The 14,690-nt window shown below is 35.8% G+C and overlaps 1 protein-coding gene across 2 annotated transcripts in view; it reads left to right on the forward strand.

Moving 5' to 3' along the window:
* LOC144969470 (uncharacterized) overlaps positions 1–14,690 on the forward strand; it is a 187,990-nt gene that overhangs the window by 75,154 nt on the left and 98,146 nt on the right. The gene's annotated exons all lie outside the window — the stretch shown is intronic.

The following is a 14,690-nucleotide window of genomic DNA, read 5'->3' on the forward strand; positions in this document are numbered from 1 at the left end:
AAAAACTTTTCATTGTCTATTGTTGGTGGCTGAAGAAGGGTTTCAGCCCAAAACATTCAATTTTTGGTATTTTGTTCCTTTTTTTTTTTTTTTGGGGGGGGGGGGGATCTGTTATATTCAATTTTATTTATCACTTTTTATCTCGACTAGGCGTTGTTTAGTTGTCGATACTTTAATGTGTTGAGACGATTTTTTTTTTTTGCCATTGTCTCAGCAAAGCTATCCGTGAAAGATTGTGTTGTATTATTATTGGATAAGATTCTTTACACATAGACACGGTCTAGCTCTATTTGCCGAAGGGTGATTGGATTCCCATCGACATTCATATTATCTTTATTCAAACAATTTGCGTTACGTGCTTAGAGGGAAATGGAAATGCATGTTCTTTCACTGAGACTTTCGCCGAGAAGCATCTTCATTTGAGAATTACAAAACCATGAAAAGATTGAATTTTTGTTGCTCTCGGTTTGTTTTGTTTTGGGGGAGGGGGGTTGTTTTTTATTTTGTTGAAAAAAACCTACTCAAATCAATTTATAATATTGTGTTGCAGGAATTTAAAAAATAGACCAAAAATATGTCATCCATGTCAAAATATTGTTTGTTTAATAGATTAAGGTTCGAGACTGAAAGTAAATACTTACACTAGAGGTTTAATCGAGATGTATAGATTTTAGGGAGGGGGAGTGGGTGTCAAATTTGATCCAAGTCTGTTTTATTTTATCTGCCCCAGATTCGGATATTTAGATCCATAATTTAGATTAAAATCAGGAAACTTGTGGTTATTTTACTGAAAAGCACAGCGCCGACCAGTCTTGGAGTATTTTAAAGTGACGATTTGTTTTAATGCATATTGGGTTCATACCGATTTTACCGTTTCAAATTTTGATTTTCTTCCGAAATAATTGAACTAGAGTATTGGACCAATGCTAAAGTATTTTAAATTAACAATTTATTCAAATCATTTTGGATTCATACAGATTTAGTTTTCAAATATCCACCCAATACAAAGATTTTTATATTATTTTGTTCTATCTATATAGCAACAACGCTGTGTTTGTTTAGAATAATAATATTACCAAAAAGCTGGTTTATATCGTAATCAATGTGACTATTTTCCTCTTGTTGGTAATTAGTCCTTCGGGGCCATTTGGTTCATGGAACCGGACTTTATCCCTGTTTCTATAACATTTGCTTGCTACCCTTTGGATAGGACCCTAGTATATCATACAAGTACTTTACGCTAGATCTGACAGACCCAGCTACCCAATCGCTGCTAAGTTGACAGGGAGGAGGGAGGGGGATGCAGAGAAAACATCTCGACTGCACCCGAGATCGAAATCGGTTGTCCTATTGCGCGTGAAGCGAATGCTCTACCAACTCAGTTATCGGGACCTCTGATGTTGGTACGTTACGTTCAGGGTTAATTGGTCCCGATTTTTTTTGTTTCAAGAACAAGCAATGACCGTTATTAATAAGTCTCTTGTGACGATCATTAACATTACATGCTGCTATTTTTGCCATGGCCCTCGTCTTGTACTACTAAACCAAAAGACATCTTCTCTCAATAAATAAAGGTAGTAGTGGTGGTGGGTGATCAGCTTGAATTGTTTGGTTATCAGGCTTGTAAAAGACTATGAGAAGGCTTTGCTACCCTTTGTATTTTCTAAATGAGCTACTGCTAGCTTCGCCCTAACCCACCCCCATTCCAGTAATGATCAATAAAATGGGTAAAACAAGAATGGAGAGATTGGAAGAAAGAAGGAGAGAAGGAGAGAGAGAGAGAGAGAGAGAGAGAGAGAGAGAGAGAGAGAGAGAGAGAGAGTAAGGAAAATGGTTTCTAGAAGAGAAATCTGTGTTCTGAGAAAGAGTAGAGATGGTTGACTGATTTGGAACTTACTAAAAAGAAGAAGAAGAAGAAGAAGAAGAAGAAGAAGAAGAAGAAGAAGAAGAAGAAGGAGGAGGAGGAGGAGGAGGAGGAGGAGGAGGAGGAGGAGGAGGATAAGAAGATGAAGAAGAAGAAGAAGAAGAAGAAGAAGAAGAAGAAGAAGAAGAAGAAAGGTGGAAAGAAACAACAAAAAGTGAACTAATTATAGGAGAGTTGTGATTTGAGAGACATGGAGAGGTAAATTGTTTGCTTCGAATATGATTAGACAGAAAGAAAAAGAAAAAGAAAGAGAAAAGAGAGAACGTAGGATGAGAGATTGGCATTTCAAACATGGATTTAATAAATCCTGGGGGTGTAATTCAGTGCAAATCAAATATCCCGGAACCGATAAAATGTATTGTGTAATCTGTTTTGCCCACATCGTAAAATATATCTGCTGTCAAAAATCATTTTGATCTGTTGGAAATACTTTCCCTTGTGCTACAACGATTGGAATCAATATCGTTTAGCATAAACAGTTAACTCCGCACTCGGTAAAAACCCCGATTTAAAAGTTTTGGCCAGAAAACTCGTCCTTCGTTGGTTTTAAATGACTCTCTTCTTGGAAAAGCTCTCAAACCTGGGATTTTGGCAAAGTTCTAGGTTTGAGAGTTTTTGCCAAGATGAGGGTCATTTAAATCGATTAATATTTGAAGGACGAGTTTTCTGGCCAAATGTTTAAATATTATGGTGGGTTTTTTTTCCAGAGTACGGCAGTTAAACTGGTTAAGATGACTATCGCTTGATTGCCCATCCACATCACAAAATTCGTGTCTTCTTAATGCAGAAATTCGATAGCCACTAAAATGGTTAGAGTGTTTGATTTGAATGATATCAGAGTAACAGTTATTTATTTTCTTTTGTCAAATGTGACCATTCGCTTCAAAACGGTATTAAGTCGGGATGGCTAAGATATCTAAAATTGAATTTATAGCCAGAAATATCAGACTTGTGTTCGAGTTTGTATATTTTATTGAGGAGAATGGACACCATATTTTAGGGTGCGAATGCCGATAATTTATATTTTTGACCAATTTTAGCATTTAATTCGGCTTTTAAGCATACTGTTCTTTCCGACAAAATACCGTTTTGAGACGATGGGTCGCAAATATCTTTCTTTTTCTTTTTTCTTTTTTTTTTTTTTTTTCACGAATTTATGAATTCCATATTCCGATAAAGCATCATGGCAGCAAGTTTAAACTCGATTGGGTCTAAATTGATTTGGATATTATCTAGATATTATTATTATGCAATATTAGATCTATGACGGGTTATAAAACACTAATTTTATTTTATATTGTCAACGGTTCTGATAATAAAGAATAGATTAGCATATCTAGATATATATTGTGCGGCTATGTGGTCTTGTGGTATGACACTCGCTTTCGTATCGGAAGGTCCTGGGGTCGAGCTTCGATCGTCGCATAGTTGAGTCCTTGGATAGTGGCTTTTTAATTTTTACTCACATTCTCTCGCCGTACTCAGGTGTAAAATGAGTACTTGTCCGTTAACAGCGCTGTCTCGGTCCTGAAAATTTGTAATATCGCCTAACAGGCGTCATGCCCCGTCCTACATGTTAACTGTTGCTGTTTGCCGGGGACCCCTTTTTCTTTTTTTTTTTTCTTTTTTTTTTTAAGGACAATGGGTATTTTCCCCTAAAAGCGACAAAAAACTCAAATACCATATTTCAAGTCACTTTTGAACATTATCTTTAACAGGGCATAAAACAGATGTGAGACGATTGGTCACATGATATGATATTATAGATGCTGTTAACAGTTTTTAAAGACACGCGCAGAGAGAATGGCATCGTACTGTTTGTGCGCTATTTAAATGCTATTTATTATTAATAATAATAATAATAATAATAATAATAATAATAATAATAATAATAATAATAATAATAATAAGAAGAAGAAGAAGAAGAAGAAGAAGAAGAAGAAGAAGAAGAAGAAGAAGAATAACCTTTGCAATATTCTAGGACAAGAGAAATGATGATTTTTTTTTCAATCTAAAAAACTATGAAATACGTAATCCCCAATAAAATTGTTATTCATTTATATCATATCAATCTATGCAATAAAATTAAATGAATGAATGAATAAATCAGTGAATGAATATATAAATAAGCAACTAAATAAATGAATGAATGATCGAATGAATGAATGAACGAACGAATGAATGAATGAATGAATGAATGAATGAACGAACGAACGAACGAATAAATGAATGAATGAATGAACGAACGAACGAATGAATGAATGAATGAATGAATGAATGAATGAATGAATGAATGAATGAATGAACGAATGAATGAATGAACGAATGAACGAACGAACGAATGAACGAACGAATAAATGAATGAACGAATGAACGAACGAACGAATGAATGAATGAATTAATGATTGAATGAACGAACGAACGAACGAATGGATGAATGAATGAACGAATGAACGAACGAACGAACGAACGAACGAATGAATGAATGAATGAATGAATGAATGAATGAATGAATGAATAAATGAATGAATGAATGCATTAAAATAAATCAATGAACAGATACAAATAATAAAACAATTTCTGGAATACCTAATCACCATTCTCGCTTGCTTGATCCTGATACTCTCCACATTGCTTACCTACATAGATTCCAGCCTACTATAAACGTAATAATAATATGTACCGGGCCTGTCTTTACCATTAACACACCTTTTGATGATGAAAGACACTTCTTCTCCCTATAGGGAATGAGATTAGCGGAAGAGTAGCGTCCCTTGATTGGACGTCACCCTTAGTCTGTGACGTCACCGGCGGAAAAGTTATTAGAGAGAGAACGTCATGTTGGTTGTGCGCATGCGTCTCTCGTCCTCGCTTCCGGTGAAAGCGGCTTGTGACACTTCAAAACTAAATTGACGTTCTCTCTGTAAGGTGACGTCCAATCAAGGGACGCTACTCTTCCGCTAATCTCATCCCCTATTCCAGGAATGATGGAAGGAACCCCTGGCTTTAGCATGGTGATGTGGTTGACTGAATGAATGAGTGAATGAGTGAGTGAATGAATAAATGAATGAATGATGCGTGTGCATTGAATATTATTTTGGTAGATCGTTATTAATACCGCTACTGCTGGTGCTGCTATTGCCGTTGCTTGCCTAATAATCTCTGTGTCATCAACACTTAGTCCTGACAAGCGTGAATTTTTACAGTGTTTGAGCATGATGAATCATCCATTCATAACCGTAGCACCCATGGCATTATTATTATTATTATTATTATTATTATTATTATTATTATTATTATTATTATTATTATTATTATTATTATTATTATTATTATTATTATTATTATTATTATTATTATTATTATTATTATTATTATAATTATTATTATTATCATTATTATTATTATTATTATTATTATTATTATTATTATTTATATCATCATCATCATCATCATCATCATCATCATCATCATCATCATCATCATCATCATCATCATTATCATCATCATCATTTGTATTCCAAGATTTCCTGATACTTTTAACATTTGAAAAACTAAAAGAGAACCAATTCAAGTAAACAGTAGGCCTAATTATTGCAATTTGAAAATACTCTTTATTGTTTTTGCCGCTGGTCCATGAAATTTTGTTTTATTTTTACCGGCCCGTCAGTGCAAAAAAAAATGTTGAGTGCCACTGGTGTCGGTATACGATATTTCTTTCTTCTAATTGATGAAAATTACATAAAATGAAAAGATTTGATCGCATTTGTAATATATCTAGATATGTAAGGAATTCAACAGCTTGATATTGCTGTTGTATTTTATACCAATAAATGTCGAAAATACTCCGATGAACGTTTTTTACTGACACAAGACAATGAACAGTAAGTAGGTTGTATAATATCAGTGCAGTGAAACAAATGAAGGATAATATTAAAGTTTGCACTGATGAGAATTACATCTGCCCCCGCCACCCAGAACTACATTACAGCAACCGTGAGATTGAAGAAAGAGAACAACTAGCAGCATGGAAACATTTCGCTGAGTTTGCCGTTGCACCATTTGTTGTTTATTTTATGCCTTGTCATTTCGTAACATTTCGAACCATAGAAATTGGTGATTACAGATATTAAACATTTTGCGTAAATAAACTAGCTTCACGTATCTAGACGTCTAGACCGGTTTCTTCAGAATTCATGATAATAGACTAGATTAAACACGACTTCAGCTGGAATAATTTTGTAAGCTGAAGTGACATAAAATTGTCGCGATCGATCGCCCCAAAACCCTTAAAATCAAATAAACCAACAACAACAACAAAAATGCTCAGACTACATCTTCAGATTGAGTTTGGCCTTGGCGATTAACTCTCTCCTAATGACCATATTCACGATTTTTCCAGAAATGTTATCCCTACCGAACACAAAACTTGACTTTTTACACCCAAATTAATTAGAAATACGTACAAACTAGATTTACATATTTTTAGCAGCATAACAAGCTTTATAAAACAAAGATTTTTCATAAAATATTGTAATGTACAAAACAAATCTGATTAAGAAACATGTTCATTGTATCGTAACAAATGTGACGATTTTCCTGTAGTTGGTAAGGAGAGGGTTAATTAGCAATATTTATTTCACCTTCTAAAGATCTATCTCCTCAGGGACTGACTTCCGTCTTCGGACTGATTTTCTGCTGCTGAAATTTAAAATTGAAAACAAAAGCTCCAAGGTTCGGCATGGAGTTTAATAGTGCCCCACCGACTCAAAGCTGTATTAAGTCGTGATGAAACAGAGGCTGATAAGTGAATCTCAAGTTAAAATGATGAGAATAATGAAAATTCACTCTTTCTCATTCGACAATTTTATGGACGATTTTCAAACAATGATTCGTTCCATCTTCTATACAATATTCTTCTCATCCCCACAATGAACGTTTTACAATCACTGAAAGTTTTCCTCTGTGTGCGTTATTGATTAACCTATTCAAAACTAATGTTTTGCCCATAATATCATTTTTTTCTCTCAGAAATATAAAAGTCAGAAATCATAAGAAAGAATATTTTACACCTTTCTACCTTTTTATCCAGTGGCAATTTTGTAGATTTAAACACTAGAACCTAAATCTTCACTTGTGGGACTTTGCTGTCTTATAGTGTTAGACTCGACTTCCGACCGATTGGCCCCTGGGTCGAGTCCCGCTATGGGGAAACTCAAAATTGAGTCCTTGCAGAAGACTCTTAGGCACAGCGTTGTCTCGGTCAAAAACAAAATTGCAATAATGCTTTACAAGCGCCATGTCTAGTCCCTATGTTAAGTGTTGCTGTTAGCTTGGAACATCTTGTTAAGCGCTTTGAGCAGATTTAGTGAATACTGCACAACATAAAAGCTCCGATTCTTCAAAACGGGTTGAAGTATATTCTTTGTTGTCTCCAAACAATGCAAAGTAGTCCTTCAGACCCATTAGTCCCATGGAGCCGGAGTGTATCCCAGTTTCTATAGCGTGAAACGGACAAAAGCAATTGATTGCTACTCTTTGGATAGGACGCTAGTCTATCGCAGCAGATGTCTCCAAGACATCTTTCGTCGGAACACTCAAACACAACATGCCAAGTCATCATAACACTACAAAATTAAGTACAACAACAAATCAACAAGACACACACAGTCAAACAACACAACTAATACAAGTAAACAGACTATGTACTGTGTACCCTATAATGTGGTCTACCGCTACCTACAAATTGCCTCGTTCCGCCTTGGACCACCTACTTAATAGATTTTGGCCACGCGCTCGGTCCCTCCGGATTTTGCCTAAACCGACAAATAGTTGTATTTGACATTTGGAATTGTTGTTGTTTTTGTTTGTTTGTTTGTTTGTTTGTTTGTTTGGTTTTTTTTTTTTTTTTTGGTTTTTTTTTTTTTTGCTTTGTTTGTTTGTTAGTTGTATTTTTTTTTTCCTTTTTATATTATTATAACAGCTCACTAACCAAAGCTAAACGCAATTAGGGCGATATTGAAGTGGTTTGAATGAGAACAAAATGCAAGCGACGTGCGTCCTTGGCGCAATCCCCGCGTCAAAAAATTAATAATCAACAACAACAACAACAAAAATAGTAAGTTAAAGAGAGAAAGAAAAAAAAAACCAACCCGAAAGGAGAAAATATAAAAAAAAACCCGCAATAAATTGTGTGAAACTAGCTAAAGAATATTATAAACTATTTCACAAAATTTAATGATATGAAAACATTTCAACTATTTTGACAATCTCAAGATATAATTTTGTATATCCATGTAAAGAAGTCGATGTTATGTATTAGATATGAATATCGTTATCATCAGCATCATCATCATCATCATCATCATCATCATCATCATCATCATCATCATCATCATCAGAATCACCATCAGAAATCATTGTGTTATAGCATTCGTTGCGAATAAGACATGTCTTTCAACATGGTTATTTTCTGAATGGCGGTTCTACTACCTCTTATTATTAAAAGAAAAGTACCAAAAATATTCAAATGCAGCCTTTTAATTCGTCGTGGAACAAACCCTGGAGAGGAGAATATTAGCAAGCAGCGCCGATGGCTTCGATGGAAAACCATCCACCATGACGATACATCACGGAACATCTCGTGAGACGGGCCGGGGCGAGAACATCAGTGGTGAGAAGTGAGCAGCAAGCGGATAATGATAGGTGCTTGGCTGGTGGTGGCTGGGTTGATCTAGGTACAACATCAGAGACAGGAGTGAAGCAGATATGTTTACCTGTTTATACATGTCGTGCAATCGACTTACTTAGGTGTAAACTACAATAGCAGATTTGTTTGGCTTAATGAGATGATTTCATTGAGTAAATATTGTTGGATTTTTTTCTCTATATATATTTTTAGGGGGGGAGGGGGGGGGGGGGGCGCTTAATACTCTTTACAAAAGACAAACTGAACATTTATATACCTCATTTCCACGCATAAAACATCCATCTCTGTCGGGAAAAATTGTAATATCGCCTAACAGGCGTCGTGTCTCGTTACGTGTTGCAGTTGGTCATGGACCCTTTGAAAACGCTTTGAGCACGTAAAGTGGATGTTTTTCTATATAAAAGCTCAAGTTTAAATAAGGCCCCATCTTTGAAAATGATTTTTAAAAGCTTCAATTTTTGACAAAAATTATTTATTTTAACATATTATCATTAGTTCCAAAAGCATTAAGATTTTGAGAAATTTCTTTTATCTCGTGTTTTTTAAGGAGGTTTCAATATCCATTAGAGGTGTCTGAACTTTCCCAGTTTCTCAAAACTCAGAGTTAAATGCTATCTAGAATAATATTCTATAATTATGTTTGTAATTATTATCCATTTTGTTGTATTAATTTGGGGAGGATAACATTTTTGAGAAAATGAGATTTTATATGAACGTTTATATATATTTTATATTTTTAAAACCTATTTCTACGTGTTTCCAAATTCAAAGCGCTTAGCACTCACTTAGATTTGTTACAAGTGAAACACCCGTCTGCCCTGAAAGCAACGCAACATAATAATGAATAATGAAAAATAATAATAATGGTATAGATTTATAGTGCACCAAACATCCCTTCTTCAGGAGGGCTCTGGGCGCATAACATGTCGTAGCGCAGTTTACTCTACGACATAAATTATGTTATTCTGGTCTGGTTCTGTGCACTAACGCGCGGACCACGGTTGTATATCAATCTCATCTCATCTCATGTAGTTCCATATCTGAAGCAGACGTCGGAGGTCATCTTCCGCCAAGCTGATCTATCTCTTGCCAATTCTATTAAAGCAGCGCCACCTTTCTCAGCTTCATCTGTCCAAGTTCTTATCCCTTTCAAATACGTTATTCTTTGTCTTCCTCTTATTCTTTTTCCATTCATCTTTCCAGTCAAGGCGAGTATTTCCAAACCAGGGTGGCGGATAATGTGTCCTAAAAATTCCATTTGGCGTTTGATGATTTTTGTTATCAGTGATCTTTTTCTGTTTGCCATTTCTAAAATTTCTTCATTTCTTTTCCTTTCCATCCATGACACCCTCATCATTCTTCTGTAAAACCACATTTCCACTGCCTCCAGTCTTTTAACCATGGTCTTGTTTATGGTCCAGCTCTCACAACCATATAGCAGCACAGACAGTACATAGCAATCCAGGACTTTGATTTTTGTTTTCATGCTAATATTCCTGTTTTTCATAATTGTATGCAGCTGGTTGAATGCATTCTTCGCCATACCTATTCTTTTCTTTATTTCACAATCTGATTTTCCATTGGATGTTACATTGAAGCCTAAATATTTGAAACATTCAACTTGTTGTATTGTTTGTCCTCTGCTTGTTATTACACAGGCTGGTGGGTTATTATTTTTAGATACCGTCATACATTCTGTTTTAGATATATTCAGTTCCAGTCCCATATTTTCACTACTCCTGACTACAACATCCAGTAATTCTTGTAGTTCATGTTCAGATTCTGCCAGTAGAACCGTATCATCTGCATACCTCAGATTTGTTACATTCTTTCCTCCAATACACACCCCCTTCTTATGTTCGATATCTCTTAATATCATTTCACTATAGAGGTTGAATAAATCTGGAGACAAAACACACCCCTGCCTAACTCCTCTTCTAATAGGTGTAAAACTGCTTAGCTCGTTGTCAACACGCATTGCTGCTTCTTGTTCCCAGTACAAATTCCGTAATATTCTTAAATCTTTACCATCAATGTCCAAAGATGATAGAATTTTGAATAGTTTTTCGTGTTGTACTTTATCAAAGGCTTTTGAATAGTCGATGAAACACATATACAGATCTTTATTTACTTCAATACATCTTTCCATCAGCATTGATAATGTGAATATTCCATTTCTGGTACCCTTGTCCTCAACAAAACCAAATTGCATCTCCACAATTTCAGGTCGTATTTTATTTCTTATTCTTAGTAAAATTATCTTCAAAAGAATTTTTGTGAGGTGGCTCATTAGGCTAATAGTTCTGTGTTGTTCACAATCAACTGCCCCTGGCTTTTTTGGTAGTGCTATAAAAATGGATCGTTTCATATCAGTTGGCATTTTTCCTGTGTCATACACTTGATTTAGAAGGTTTGTGATGAATTCAATCCCCATTCACCCAGGCCAGTCAAGGCTTCAATTGTTATGGCATCAGGTCCTGCAGCTTTTCCATTTTTCATGCTTTTCATGACGTTCCTAACTTCATCTTTCATTATAGAAGGCCCTTCCAGTTCTTTTATCATAGGCATTTCTCCTCGATTATCAAAAAAAAGTTCTTCAATATATTCTGACCATCTGTTTAGAATGCAGTCTTTGTCCATGATGGTGTTTCCACGCTTGTCTTTGATGCATCCACTTTTAGCACCTGATTTAGTTTTGTTTGTCACTTCTTTGATTTTCTGATGGAAGAATTTGCCATTTTTTTCTTTGCAGGACATTATATAGTGACATTGTTCATTTATCCAGTCTTCTTTAGCTTCGTTGCATTTTCTTTTTATCTGCCTGTTCAGAGTCTTGTATTTTTCTTCCTGATTTTTGGCCTTTCTTCTCTCATTCATTAGTTCTAATATCTCTGGAGTAATCCACTTCTTCTTCTGCAACTTAAGTGTGGTTGGAACATTTTCTTCTAGCGATGCAGCAACACTGTCTTTAAACTGCTCATATTTCTCTTCTATATCTGTTAGTTCTCCAAGCACTTCAAACTTGTTTCTTACTGATAGTTCAAATTTTTCTTGTATCTTCTGTTCTTCCCGGAGAATGTCTAGTTGGTATTTAGGTTTAGCCTTTGCTCTTTTGCAAATTTTCAATTTAACTCGTATGGGGCATAGCACAGGTATATGATCGCTGTTACAGTCAGCCCCCGGCATAGATTTGGCATACAAAACCGAGTTTCGGAAACGTTTGCTGATGAGTATGTAATCTATTTGGTTTCTCACTCCATCTCCAGGACTTTTCCATGTCCACTTCCTTCTATTGTGGTTTGTTGACCAAGTATTTGTGATTGTCAGATCATGTTGACGGCACCATTGAATAAGACGATCACCTCTGTCATTTTTGTCTCCCAGACCATGTGGGCCCACAATATCTTCTATTCTTTCTCGGCCCACCTTGGCATTAAAATCGCCCATGATGAGTTTTATGTCTGAAGACTTAAACTGATGCATTGCTTTATCTATTTGTTGATAGAAATTTTCCACTTCTTCATCATCGTGACTGGTGGTTGGGGCGTATATTTGTAAAATATCAAAATCAAAAGGTTTTGCTTGTAGTTTGATTGCCATTACTCTGTCTGATATGGGCCAGAATCCTTTGACTGCTCGCGCCGTTTTATTATCTAGTATAATTCCAACTCCCCTTTGGTGTTCTCCTCCTCCTGAGTATATAATTTTACAGTCATCATAATTAAGTTCTCCTGCTCCTTTCCATCTAACTTCTGATAATCCTAAAACATTGATATTCAATCTCTTCATTTCCATAACTACATTTGCTAATTTTCCTTTCTGGTACAGACTTCTTACATTCCATGTTGCTGTTCGTAATGTTTGGTGGTGCACAGGTAGCTGGATGACGGTCGAGAGTCACCTGTTCACCTGCATGACTATCTCTACCGGACGAGGCTGTAATCGAGTTGCTCGAAAAACATCCATTGACGTCGTTGACTAGATTTGCTTGGACGGACATCATGACGATCTTGGGATGATACGTCAGTGGTTTCCCGTTGCCTTCTGACGGATTTTTATCTGGTTTACTCCATAGCCTTTTGACCTCCCGGTCATAACCCACAAGGCAGTGGGAGCATTTGGCAGGTTTTAAGGCGCCTCCCATTCACCTTGATAGTCCCTTCATAGAGTACATGAGGCATTTTGTATGTGTAGCTGTGCTGCCAGACTACCCAACCTCACTCTCCACGACTATCGCCAGTTGGTCCGCGGCTTTACAGCTAACCTATAGATCAGGATCTGTAGGCCGTTCCACGATCCGCCACCTGTGGACGCGCTGGGTTGGGGATGGTCGCCCCAGCTGTACCCAGTGTATATCAATATAAAAAAAAAAATAGAAAATATTCCAATGTATTTATTGTATATCAATATAAAAACAATTTAAAATATTTTTTTTTAAAATTCCCTTTATTCATCCTAAAGGGGACATTTGTCTCTAGGGTCTATTCCAAGGGAAGAATGGAATAACCCAGGCGTCAGCCGTAGTGCAGCGCCGCAAATTGAGCTAGGGTGGGGTGACTTGCTCCAGGCCACACAACGCAGCGGCGGGTGATCGAAACTCGGTACCTTTCGGGTACGAAGCAAAGACCGTACCGCTGAGTCACGCTGCTCCCTAAATTATTTATTTATGCAATAGCCCTATTGATAGTTCGAAGGTGACGTCACCAAGGTCTTTGTTTGTTTTTTTTTGTTGTTGTTTTTTTTGTTGTTGTTGTTTTTTTTTGTTTTTTTTTTTGCGATCCGCGTTTATGAGTAATACTCCCTAAACCGTATTAACCAGACTATAAACGTTCAAGGTTACACACAGTTTGTGTGTTGGTCCGTTATACTTCCGGATGGCAATGTTGTAAACTTCTTAGCCAAGCGCATTCTATATATAGCGTATTGACATTTCTTTACTTTCCATATCTTTACTTTCCAGACTTAAATGAAACATAAACGTTCGGATATCTTATTTATTTATTTATTAGTTTGTTTATTTATTAGGAATTTTCTATTTATGCTTAGCACAGATACAACATATCGGGTGTTTCATTATAGTTTGTAAGCAGCACTTGCATCAGACCCGAGCGAAATGGTCGTGAAACGTCAACCTACTTCTCTGACTCTTAGTTACACACAGGGTCCGTTTCTTTTTTCTTTTCCTTTTTTTCTTCTTTTCATTTATTGATATCTTTATTAATAGCTATTGTTCTTTTCTGCTCCTAAATACATTGGAATATTTTCTATTTTTCAAAAAGTACATCAAAAATATTGTCATTTCTTTATTTATTCGTTTGTATGCAGTCGTAAAACGTCAACCTACTTCTCTGACTCTTAGTTACAGAGAGGGTCCGTTTCTTTTTTTTCTTTTCCTTTTTTTTTTCTTTTCATTTATTCACATCTTTATTAATATTGTTCTTTTTCTGATCCTAAATACATTGGAATATTTTCTATTTTTCAAAAAGTACAAAATATTGTCATTTCTTTTATTTATTCGTTTGTATGCAGCCCTGAAACGTCAACCTACTTTTCTGACTCGGGGTGTTTCATTATAGTTTGTAAGCAGCACTTGCAACAGACCCGAGCGAAATGACCGTGAAACGTCAACTTACTTCTCTGACTCGTACACACAGGGGTTCGTTTCTTTTTTTCTTTTTTTCTCCCCCCTTTTTTTTCCCTTTACTGATATCTTTATTAATATTGTTCTTTTTCTGATCCAAAATACATTGGAATATTTTCTATTTTTCAAAAAATAAAAAAAATATTGTCATTTCTTTTATTTATTCGTTTTGTATGCAGCACGGGCGAAATGAGCGCGAAAACGCCCACTGCTATCTGATTCCAACCGCCAGAGTGTTCGACAGCTGGTATGGATTAGCCCAGCCTCGTTGGTCGATTATCTTCTCCTTTTCTGCAACTCGGTTCTTCCATTTCTGCTTCTATTCATTCTTGGTGTTGTTGTTGTTGTTGTTGTTGTTGTTGTTGTTGTTGTTGTCTTCTTCTTTCTTTTTTTAATCCCTTTTTTTTTCTTCTTCT

The sequence above is a fragment of the Berghia stephanieae genome, chromosome 3, assembly GCF_034508935.2.
Source record: "Berghia stephanieae isolate SIO BIC M18660-M18661 chromosome 3, UCSD_Bste_1.3, whole genome shotgun sequence".
NCBI classification, from domain to species: Eukaryota; Metazoa; Mollusca; class Gastropoda; order Nudibranchia; family Aeolidiidae; genus Berghia; species Berghia stephanieae.